Genomic DNA, 13,670 nt, shown 5'->3' on the forward strand with positions numbered 1-13,670 from the left:
AGATACATATCCTCCACACACCACCTCTAAATTGAGTGAGCTACTAGTATGGCAGAGATATGAACTCTTGTACCTCTTCAACTGGAGTTGGTGCAGAGGCATCTATTGCACCTTCTAAAGAATCTGAATTCTCATCAAACTGAGGCATATTTAACTCTCGATCTCTGATACCTGACTCAGACTCCGACTCCTTCTCAGACTAGAGGACAACTGACTTCTCCTCACTAGCACCAGATTAAGATCCCTATTTTCCCTCATCAAACTAGGAAGGGGTAGGGGAGTGTGGTAGTAACCTCCTCACATTGTTTATTCGTGGCCTGGCCATAAGAGCTGGTAGGTCGGGGTCTAGGTGGTAGTGTAGGCTGAAAAGATAGCTGAGTGGCTGACTGTGTAACAGTCCTCGTTATGGAATGTCTTTGAGCGAGGCCCCGTGTCTACTGTAGTATCAGTGGAGCACTATCAATGAATTACTCCTCAATGAAACCAATCTGCTCGAGAGATTCTTCTCTCATTCTAGGTAGGACGCCCTCCTTCGGTGTTCCTTTTGGTGACAGGGTAACTGCATAGGGAATCCTTGGTAATTAAATCATATTAATCATAAAAGAAAAATATAAGTTGAACTTAGAAGGTCCAACCTATTAGTTCAGTCACGACTCATAGACTAAACCTACAATTTGCGGGATGGACTCATGGGTTAAGAAACCAACCAACGAGTTCAACCCATGACTTGTGGGTTCAAGTCACGAGTCTTAAATATCCCACATAGAATCAGAAAAACCCTCTTAGTTTTAGGACTTCAGGTCTAATTCCAATAAGTACAAGGTCATGAGTCATGAATATTCCTCTTAGGTTCAGGTTCAGGACTTCAGGACTTAAGTGCATATTACTCAATTTAAGTTCACACTGTTAAATTCATGGGACACTAAAATCATGATCACTACATAAATTGTAATTGCACAATATAAGCTTTAAAATAGTTCACCTTATCTTTAGTGCTTGTTATTGATGAATATTGAAGGAAAAAAAAACAAGACTATGTTCACAATTGTACAACTTTTGACATGCACAATGAGTTTATTTAGGGTTGTGATTCGACAAATGGGGGAGGGAATGTGTTCAGAAGTATTTAAATTTGAGTAGGATTTCTTTCTTAGAAATGAATCGAGTTTAGAGTTATAGGGAAAAGAAAAGGTCAGATCTGGGTTGGGTTATATGGGCCCAGTGATTTTATATTAAAATTTTAAATTAGGCCTAGTGATGACTCATAACCCACCTCGCGATTAGTGGGTTAAACTTACTAATAGTGGATTGATGTTTCGAGTAGAAATCCATAACAAAAGTTATTTCTAATTTCTACTTCACAACCAACTAATCATGGGTTAGAGTCAAGATTAGTGGGTTGGAGTCATGATTGGAGTTTAGATACCTATTGAAATTTTCTGATTCCCGTGACTCAACTTAATAGTCATGGGTTGTACCCACTAATTGTAGGTAGGACTCATGACTTAGATTTATAGGACAAATATCCCTTCTAATTCTACCGAGTATAGTCCAGGAGTTATGAATTGAACTCATGACTTGTAGACTACACTCGTGAGTCAACATACCTGGACTTGTCTAAAATTTTGCAATTTTATATGAAGTTAGTGATACATGCTTCCTAACCTACAAAACAAAACAAAGTTAATAGTAAAACTTTAGGTTGCCTCCCAAGCAACGCTTGATTTAACGTCACATCATGACCTGGCTATGTTGGGTACTGATACTTCACCAACAAGACCATCGGTTACCTCCCATGGAGCTCCTGATATAGCATCATGGCATGACTAAGATCCTTTGACTACTCAAAATTTTTCAAGGCTTTTATTCTCACACACATTTATTTATTAGTGTTTCCCATATAATGCTTAACCTAATGTCCATTCAACTTGAATGGGGCCTCACCATCTCACTATAACTCAATTGCACCATGTGGAATACTCTTACCACAGTGAATGGTCTAGATCACCTTGCCTTCAACTTGCCTGGAAACAAGTTAAGACTCAAATTATACAACAAAACCAAATCCGCTAGTAAGCATTCCTTCCTCTCAAGTTTTTTGTCATGGTATAATTTCATTTTGTCCTTGTACAAATCTGAACTCTCATTGGCATAGAGTAAAAACTCATCCATCTCATTCATCTTGTCCATTCTCAAATATGCGGCATCACTCCATTGAAAATTTAACTTCTTCAATGCCTATAGTGCCTTATGCTCAAGTTCAACCAGAAAGTGGGATGCATTGCCATACACAAACTGATATGGATATGCACCAATGTGGGTCTTGTAAGCTATCCGATAGGCCCAAAGTGCATTATCTAACTTCTCCACCAATCAAACCTATTGGTATTCATAGTCTTCCCTAAAATGGACTTCATCTCCCGATTGGAGACCTCAACTTTCCCACATGTTTATGGATGGTAAGGTATTGCCACCTTATGATTCACATCATATTTCTCAAGTTGGGCTTTGAACAGACAATTGAAGAAATAAGACCCACCATCATTGATGATAGCTCCTGGAGTATCAAATCTAGAAAAAATATTTCTCTTAAAAATTGTTGTGACACTCTTACCTTCATTGTTTAGAACCGCAATTACTTCCACCTATTTAGACATGTAGTAGACAGCCACCAAGATATACTTTATCCCATGCTAACTCATAAGTAGGCCTATAAAATCATTACTCCACATATCAAACAACTCATGCTCAAGGTTAGGAATCACAGGGAGCTCATGCTTTCATGACATGCTTTCCTGCTATTGGAAATGGTTAAAAGCCTGAGTATAATCATATACATCCTTGTAGATAGTCGACCAATAGTAACTATATTGAAGAATTTTATGGGTAGTACGAGTACCTTCATGATGACCCACAATGGGAGACAAATGACAGGCCCCAAAAATACTTATCATCTCTATTTTGGGAATACACCCAACATCATACCACCAACACACACCCAAAATAAGTATGGAACATCCAAAAGAACTTTCTCACTTCATGCATAAACAACTTTAGCTACTAAAATTATATGTCTTCTGGGACAAGGTCACTTGCCTAGTAATTGGCAGTGTTAGCAAACCAAGGGATTAATTCTTATGATATTTCCAAGATGTGCTAATTTAGAAAAGTATCACCAATCTCAAGCTCATCCCCTAGTTTTAGCATTGCCTCCTCTTTTTAGTGGAATAGATAGTCTTCAACCTAATATTTGATACCCTTCCAGTCCTTAACCCCAATATCAAATTCTTGTAGCAATAGTGCCCACTGATTCAACTTTTGCTTAGAATCTTTATTTGACATAAGGTACCTGAGAGAAACATGACCGAGTATACAATAATTTTGGTACCAATCAAGTAGCATCATTATTTTTCAAAAGTAAACACCACCACAAGTAATTCCTATTCAGTCACCATATAATATTTCTCCTTTAGTTTGATTGATTTACTAGAATAGTAAATGGGATGAAGTATCTTCTCGCATCTTTGGACTAAGAATTCTCCTAGGTCCATATCACTAGCGCATCATATCAACATATCACTTCAAATAAGAAGGTCAAATCAGGGGACACAATGATAGGATCCAAAATCAACTACTCTTTTAGGCACACAAAAGCTTTTAAACAAGTATCTCCAAACACAACCTTCTTATCTTTATCTAACAATTTGCACAATGGATTTGCAATTTTAGAGAAGTCCTTGATGAAACGCCTATAAAAATTTGTGTAACCTAAATACTTCGAATGTCCTTCACAGAAATAGGTGGAGGCAATTTTTCAACAACCTCAATTTTTCCCTTGTCATCTTCTATCACTTTATTCAAAATTTTGTGCCCAATAACTATCCTCTTTTTGACCATGAAGTGACATTTCTCCCAATTCAGCACTAGGTTACACTCTTTCGCATCTTTGTAGTGCATTGGTCAAGTGATCTAAATAAATCATCAAATGAGTCAGCCACAATAAAGAAATCATCCATGAGATCTTGATAGTATCCTCCATCATTTCAGAAAAGATGGACATCATGCAACACTAAAAGGTAGTAGGAGCATTAAAAAGACCAAAAGGCATCCTCTTAAATGCAAATGTACCATATGTAAAAGTGAAAGTAGTTTCCTATTGGTCCTTAAGAGCAATTAAAATCAGGTTGTACCCTAAATAATTATTAAGAAAACAATATCATCCTCTACCCGCAACACGATCTAACATCTGATCCATAAATGGTATAAGAAAGTGATCTTTTCGAGTCCAAGTATTCAGCTTCCTATAATCTATGAAAACTCATAATTCCATGACTGGTCTCATGGGAATGAACTCATTTTTCTCATTAGGAACTACAATGATCCACCCTTTTTTGGCACACATTGAACTAGGCTCACCTATTTATTGTCAACAATAGAATGAACCACACCTACATCTAACCACTTAATTCTCCCCCTTTTCACCACCTCTTGCATAGGTGGATTTAGTCAACATAACGTTCAATGCTAGGCACATACTTCATTTCTAGTTGAATCTTGTAAGTGCGAATTCTATGTGAAATCCAAATGATGTCACCAATAGCCTTTTTAACCGAAGTAAGACCAAGATTAATGCCTCAACCTGCCACTCTAATAAATCTATTGCAATAATAATTGGCAAGGTATTTTTGTCTCCCAAGAATGCATAATTCAAATGAGAGGGAAGGGCCTTGGCCTTTAATTCAAAACTGGTGGCTCCTCAATAAATGGTCCCACGAGAGGGGTTACTCTATTTTTCAGATAAAGGTCCAACTTTTTTGGCGCAAAGTATATTAACATCTATTAATAAGTGTGCTAACCATCTTATCATAATCTGCAATACCATCAAAATCAAAATTCATGATCACAGCTACAACTGCATCTATACCAAGACTCTCTTTAATGGGTACAGCCAACACATCTTCATCTATTGTATCAATCACGAAAATCACCCTCATGTCTTTTGGATACTTCATCCACTGACACACTTTGAATGTGACCTGCTCATCACTAAGCCTAAATTTTATTTGTCACATCTCCATGTCAACTAATGCCCTACTTATATTGAGGAAAGGCCTTCTAAGGATTTTAGAGATGTCAAAATGAACCTCAGAATCAAGAATCACAAAATGAGATAGGAATATAAATGGGTCCACCTTTGCCAACACATTACATAATATTCCAACTGGTTTTTTCAGTATGATCTACAATTAGTAGTCTCTTAAAGGTCGACTTAGGCAACCCCAACTCCAACTGCTTGCATTCAACTGGTGGCATTTAATTAATACTAGATCTCAGCTCACATAAAGCTCGTGCAAAGTTGAAAGACCCAAGAGCATAAGAAGTAGTGAAAGTTCTAGAATCCCTTTTCTTCTCAACTAAATTTCGAGTGGAAATGGCACTACAATAGTGCATATTACCAGGGGGATCAAAACTCACTATCTGCTTCTTGGTCACCGAATCCTTCATGAATTTTAGAATCAAAGAATTTGCCCCAAAGATTCCACAAGAGGGACATTCACAAAAAAATTCTTTCAACCTAGACTTAAACTTTTGACACTTTACTTCTTTAGCTTTTTTTCGTCAAACTTTGGGGAAAAGATGGAGGAGGTCATTGAATGGGCTTTAATACTTGACCAACTTTATTACCTTTTCCTTTATCATTATAATTTTTTTTCTCAGTGACTGATAGCTACTGAGATTCCTCATTATCAGTCACCAACTTAGCCGCTTCATCTTCACCCGCATCATTAATCTCTACATGGTCATTCTTCATACCATCAGCCCCAGGCATAGGTTGATCAATTTATCCTTACTACTCCGAGTAGTAATAACAGTTAGTGACTACCATTCTATAAATTATGAAGACTGCTACTAGGAAAAATGCCTGATTAACATTGATTTAGTGTTACAGACATTTGCCTAATGTTTTGGTTAATCACGACTATATGCAACTCTACTTTATGATAAATCCTAAAATATCTTTCTTAATTTCCTTAAAGCTACTCTCTTGTCTCTCTAACACCTTCACAAACTTCATAAGCAACACATTCATTCTTAAACTTCCAAAATCATCATCACGATTCCTCGATGGAACATAAAGGCTATTTTTATCCTTGTAATCATCTTTCCTCCTTCAATCACCATCACACTCTCTACTCTTGTCCCTACACCTATATTTGTAGCAGTTCTGAGCTTGATTTTTTATTTTCTAGTTGTAAGTCTCTTTATTAGACCCTTGTCCCTTGGATCAAAAATTTGCTATCTCTCTATCTAAATAATTGGGTTCTTCTTAAAATTTGACTCTTCATGTCTAAAAGCTTTATCTCGAGTACCCACTGCATTTACCTTTTTCTCTCCCATTATGGCCAACTACTTTGTAATAAGACCAATCTTAGTTCTCAATTCTACTAGCTCTTGAGCCACTATCTCATCCAATGTTCTCTGCTCACTGGAAACATCAATCACATAAGTACTAACTGATCTATCTGCCTTTTACGTATGCCTTCCTCAGTTGGTTTTTGTGATTTGATCTAGTATTTCTGAAGCCTGATCCCAGCAAAGACTTATGAAAACATCACTTGTAATAGTATTAGCTATATCCTTGCTATTTGCATTCATGGCTCTGTAGAATATCTTAAGTAATTTTCTCTTTGTTATTCTGTGATTTGGAACATTCATCAACTTTTTCTTGAACCTCTACCATGTCTCATATAATGCCTCTGAATATAACTACCTAAAATTATAGATCTTATCCATCAGTTCAAAAATTTAAGAGAGTGGGAAAATCAATCCAAGAACTGCGTTCTTAACTCATTCCAAGTGGTAATAAATCCATGAGGCAACTCTTCTAACCGTAAAGTCACCTCTCCTATAAGAGAGAGAGAGGGAATAACTTATTTGTATAGCTTTCTGACTCACTCCAAGAAAATTGAGTGAAGTGCAAATCCCTATAGAATTCATAAGGTACATGTCGCATCATCAGTAGGCAGACCAGCAAATATGCCTTCTCGTTCAGCAACGGAATCATTACATTCATAATAACAAATTTCATCCCTTGGGGTAATTCAGGAGAATGATTGAACCTATATTAACTGGCTCAACATACCCTTAATATTTTTTCTAGATCATCATACACTGGCAAGTACTGTTGATGGGATGTTGATTTTATTCCTTCTAATTATATCGATGTCAAGTGCTGCTCAACATTCTTCATTCAAAAGTCTATCCCTTTCCTTCATAGCTTCTTGAGGGATAACTACTTGCCTAACATTTTCTTTGATCACTAAATAAGTAGTATCCTTATCTACAGTATCATGAACACCATGGAGAGGTGGCCGATTCAATACTGCTGGGCCATCATGAACCCCTTCATGTAGGGCTTCTTAATTATAAGCTTTCTCTATGTTCATCTTATGATCCTATCATACGGTATGTTTAAGCTCAACATAAAATGAAATTAGGGGATTTCCTTGACTTCGTGTACTGGTGATACTCCAATATGTGTCCTAAAAACAATAGAAAACTAAAAATTAACAAACAAAATCAACAACTTCAACAAACTCAATCAATTTGTATATATTCCCCGACAATAGCATAAAAATTTGATGCCGCCTAGATTATACCTTTGAGAAAGTATAAAGTGGTCATCAGTCAAATGTAGAACCCACATAGGTTGGGATCTATACCACGAGGAATAGGTAGAAAATCTATCAAGAGCTTGTTGACGTAATTGGAAATTGCAAAAATAAAAAATGGGTTTTGTATCAGTGAGAATAACAGTAATAGTTATTGGGCAATTAGGTTGTGATAAATGTGAGACGGACACTAGGATTGTGTTCCCCTTGACTTCATAACTCCACAGACCATTTGTACTTATCAAACTATCTCAATGAATTACATGCAAATTATTACAAGATATGTATAGCCTAACCGTCTCTCAACCTTGGCTTGGGTAGAGTATCGCATTACTAAACCTTATTTTTTTGATCTTAGATTAACTATCTCCACTTGGTCTCAAGTTAATTAGATGAAGATTTATAGCTTTGAATTACTATTGTTATTTCCTTTTCCTAATATCTAGCTTTTTCTCGAGCAAGTATCAAATGCAAGTGAGTGCGCAATATGTGCACTCGCGAAGAAAATCCCAATACATGCAAGAAAACCAATCTTGAATGACTTCACACATAACCCGCTTTATTAATTCATATGGGTTTCCACAACCCTAGTAAAGGGGTTTTGTTACTCATGGTTGTAAGATCAAATAAAGGTTTCACAGATGAAAGAAAAATGCTGAACTTACAAAGAATAAGATGAAAAATCCAAAATCTCAATTCAATTATAAACCCTAAAAACCCAGAACAATAATTCCAAGATCAATAAAGTATCTCAAAACTTAAAATAATGTAAAAAGTATATATAATGTGTAAATTGATAGTAAAACATCCAAGGAGTATTTATAGATACAAAATAAAACCTATCCTAAATGGTGTAGGAGATTAGGATCGGCATCAACCCATGATTCGCGGGTTACGCCGTGGGTAGAACCTATAAATCGTGCCTTTAATTCATGGATATTAGAGTACACTTCAATCTCTCAGGATCTCAACTCACGATTTCAACAAAAGAGTCGTAGGTTGAACCTAAGAGTCATAGGTAGACTAGCAGGAATCAGACTCAGCATACATCTTCATAACTCAACTTACTACTGCTACTCACGATGCATAGGTACTACCCATGAATCATAGATTGACTCGTGGGTTTCCACTTCAGCAACTCTTAGTCCTTTTTTCTGAAAACCTTGTTTTCCTGTAAAGTCAACACAAACACACATCATATCTACAAGAATACCTAAGTTCTTGCACAATTTTCTTATTTTAAGCATCAAAAGTGTCATGAAACCATGGCACATCAACCACATATTATGATATAACACCTTAAGTATGTGATACTTAGCCTTTTTCAAGTAACCTAAAGAGTTAAGTCAATACAAGTCAAGGGACATAAGTCAAGTAGATAGAACAACTATGTCAACAAAATATGACTCTAATGATGACCATGTTTACTATCCATGACTCTCATAATAACCAACTTAGCAATCCATGACTCTTAAATATTTAAGTCAACAATTCATGACTCTAACAATATCAAAGTCAATGATACCTGACTCTAACAATATCCAAGTCAATAATTTAAGCCTGGTTTACTAAGAAAATCAAATATAACAAATCAACATGTAATTCTGATTTACACAGGAACCAAATATAATGAGTCAACATATAAGACCGGTTTACTTGGAAACCGAATATAGAAAGTCAACATGTAAGACCGGTTTACTCGGAAAACCAAATATAACAAGTCAATATATAGGCCTATTTTACTCAGAAAACCAAATATAACAAGTCAACGTGTAAGCCCAATTTACTGAAAAAACAAAATATAACAAGTCAACGAATAATCAAATTTTTCTTAAGAAAATAATTATAACAAATCAATATATAAGCCCAAATACTCAAGGAACTAAATATAACAAGTCAATATATAACCTGATTTATTCAGGAACCAAATATAACAAGTAATCCCATGAAGATGTCTAAATACCACTACATCCCACAATAATAAGTATAAATTTAGTGAAGATTTACAAATACCCATAAATCCCATAATAATCAGTATAAATCTCATGATAATGTTCAAATATTGGTACATCCTATAATAATTGGTATAAATCCCATAAATATGACAAAATATGATACGTCCCACAATAATAATTATAAATTCTATAAAAAATTCTAAATATCGATACATATCATAATAATAAGTATAAAACCCACCAGTCTACATCTTGTTTATGCTTTTCAACTAAGTTCTAAACTACTCAGTTAAACCTAGCCTACTTATATGACAAACAGCTGTGATGAAGGCATGGACGTGAGCTTTTAATTCCATAAAGGTGAATACTGACATAAAATTTTTTGGGAAATCAAATTTACCCTATTAATATATAAAAATCTATCCTTTACATTGCTCTCAGGCTATGAGGTAACCTTTTTTGGAACTAAATTGGAGAAAAGAGAAATATAAAATTGTACCTGAGGTTTTTAGCCCATCATCCCACTATAGCAGTCTGCCTGTACCATGGAGACACCGCTATAGGAATAAAATTTTTGGTATAGTAGGATGATGTTAACCCGACCAAAATTTCAAATTCCAAAATTTTAATTTGTGTTATTATGATCTTGGGTGTCTTTATATGCCTAAGTACCACAATTTACCCATCTATTTGCTACGTTTAGAGAGCAAAGTGCCTGGATTCATATGTTTTTATTCTGATTTTGATGTAAATGAGCTAACCTACATTATTAGTACGATTTTAGGAGTAAAAAAAGTAGATGGAGACATAAAGGGACCATGAAATATAGATAGTACAAGACACAATCAAATTAGCATGTTGGAGGCAGTGTTGGTACTATAAAATATAACCCGAGGCTATTTATTCATATAAATTAAGTCGAGGGACTTGGGGTGTAATTAAGTAGACCATTAAAAATACCCTAAGCTGAGTTTGGACGACTATTATGTATCTTTTGAAAGAGAGAAATAGTGGTAAATATATTTTTACTGAAGGGTACATCTTGTAATCTGAAAACAATCCCTAACTATGCTTTGATTTTGGTATGATTAGTTTGATTGATTTGATATTCTATTCATTCAAGAGTGGCCTTCTTTTAGATAAGGTTAGGGGATCCCTGTAAATTACAATATACACTATGGGTATTTGAATTTATTCTACAATTGTTTCTTATATCCTATTCTCTTCAGTTATAATGAATTCTCATGATTGCAAATATTAAAAGTGTGCTATAAAATGCATCTTGCTTGAGCAGAGAAGTCGTCATTAGGAAAAGAGGGTAGTGACAAGGAGTTAGAGTTTTCAACCTCCAGTTTGTAAGTTAATGCCTTAATCGGATTAATGACTTGGGGATTGCGTATGAGTACTTAAAACACTTTTTGTTTGAGATAACTAAAGTGAATCTTTCCTTGAAGTTTGATATCCACTTGAAACGAACTTTTAAATACATTTCTCTATAAGTGCAGTATATTTATGAATTCATAAAATCCATAGTTGGAAAGTATTTAAATAACTAGGTGAACATAACCCTAGTTTGTATTTCACTGTATTCAAATATTATAGGACGTGTTTCATTGTTTTTGAATTTAAACTATTAATTTGTCATTTTTATCAAACCCCCCCTTTATTTTGTGGAAACAGATGATTAAAAGTCAAATAATCTGCATACGACTTAATTTGCACCTGATTCCCTGTGGGATTTTACCCCAAACTAGTTAGGTTATAGATTGGAGAATCACTACTTACACTCTTGTAAGAGGTGTAATTTGGGGGTAACAAATTTTGGTGCCGTTATCGGGGAATACGATTGACAATAAAGTATATGTGTGTTAATTGACTCTTAGTCAAGTCTCCTAATTTTACTTTTATTTGTTGATTTTGATATTTGCAGGCTATCTATTATGCATGTCACAAACCCAAAGGTCAGGAGGGTCATTATCTTTCAACCCAGAACCTCAAAGAATTAGGAGTATTGCTGAACAATAAGAGGCTGAAAGACTGGCTACTTTGGTGAATACATAAGTTAATCAATAGAATACCGGATTACCTAGGTGTATACCCAATGCGGATGATGAATACTTGTGTGATGATGAGTTAGTTAATCATCTGAACAGGCGACATGTGAAAAATATTGTACTAGCAAATTTGAATCGATGGCCAAGAGGTACAATACACTAATAGCTTACGGTGCAATTTGATCTAGATGATGATGATAACGCTAATTTGGATAGAGCTGGAGCTACATGAGCAATCATCCCAACACCATTGGCTCTTGGGGTGAAATTTAATAACACGAGCACGATGATACAACTGCTCAACTTGAAGGGGCTATATGGTAGATTACTTAGTGATGATCCGAATCTGTATTTGGTGAATTTCATAAATTTTTGTAACTCATTTGACAATCCTAGAGTGGGACAAAATGTCATTCATCTGAGTTATTTCCACTGTCTCTGTCTGGGGAGGCAACTATGTGGCTGAATGAGCTGTCACCTAATTCTATAACAAACTGGAGGCAACTAAATGGAGCTTTCCAAGAAAGAAATTAATAATTTTTGGCAACTCCCTAATGAGGCTCTACATAAAACATGGATAAGGTTCAAAAAGAAGTTGATGCAGTTTCTAAACCACAAACAGACTGATGAGAATTTAATGGAAACATTCTATAGGGATTTGAATTCAATTACAAAGCCAACTGAAGACAATGCTGCAGGATGAGCTGTCATGGATCTCACTTTTACCGAGGTTGTAGAGATGTTGGAGAAAATGACCAAGACAAGTAGAGCTTTGCATAATAGGGATTCTGAGATAGAAAACAATACTTATTCTATCAGGATATCGGTGAATCAACCAGGGAAAGAAGAAGAACATGACCAAGATAAGGCTCACTTAAAGACATAGATGAATTTTCTCACAAAGAACTTGCTCTCAGGTAATGTAGAGAAGGTTAAAGATGTGGAGTCACATAGTAGGGGAGCTGAATATGATTCTAAGAAGGAGGCAAACTATTTAAATAACCAAGGGGTTTCTAGGATGGTGGCCAAAAAAATCAACGCCAGACTTATTATGATAAAGTTGGTTATAGAGATTGTGACCAAGGAAGATAGAATAACATGACCCGACCCCAGGCCTTGTCTTAATGTGCATCCCAATTTCAACAAGGATTGGGGACCGCCCCTATTACCTAACCCAACCACCTATATCTAGCCTTAGATGGGCTGAATTTTGAACATATAACAAGATAGCGTTATTGTTCTCATTGAGACTCTGGGATAGGGTCATAATCATGACCGTCCCAACTGTACCTCACTAATCTCTCAACTGTACCAACCAAACCATAGATGATAAACCCAAAGGAATACCAAAACATAAAATAAAAAATCAATCCCAAAATGTAATAGGATAGAATAGTGAGAAATCATGTTCGATGATGCCAACCTCAATATCAATACCAATGCTAAGGCTGACACCTCTACCAATCCCACCCATGCCAACCCCCAGAAGTACCATAAAGCCTCTAACCAAAAGAGTAAAAATATCCAGTTGGGACATGCCCCCAACCATAGCTAAAACCAATATCCAAAATAAAGTCAAAACGTCTAACAATAACCATAACATAAAATGATGCCGTCCCAAAGGATGAAAGCTCACCACTTCAGTCCAAATATTGTTAACAAATTCGCGTGCTAAACAAAAAAAGTAGAATGGTCGGTTCTAGCATAGCATGGGTATACAACCGCTAGTAGATGGGGTTAGTGAATGACTACTAGCATGAAACTCAGGGTAAGGATAAAATAATGCCAGTCATAAAACCAAGTAACACTATCCATAATGCATACAACCATACATATGTAAGTGACGGTAAAAGGTACCGGTTTTATAATGAACTTAAAACCTTTACCTGGGCTGTGTAGCTTACCCGTCCTAACCACCCACGGGCGATATGGGGTCAGCTCCCCTTGTTGAAAGGGACCAGTACGTGTAGCTGCATGACCAGGAAATA

The sequence above is a fragment of the Capsicum annuum genome, chromosome 4 (genome assembly GCF_002878395.1).
Source record: "Capsicum annuum cultivar UCD-10X-F1 chromosome 4, UCD10Xv1.1, whole genome shotgun sequence".
NCBI lineage: Eukaryota > Viridiplantae > Streptophyta > Magnoliopsida > Solanales > Solanaceae > Capsicum > Capsicum annuum.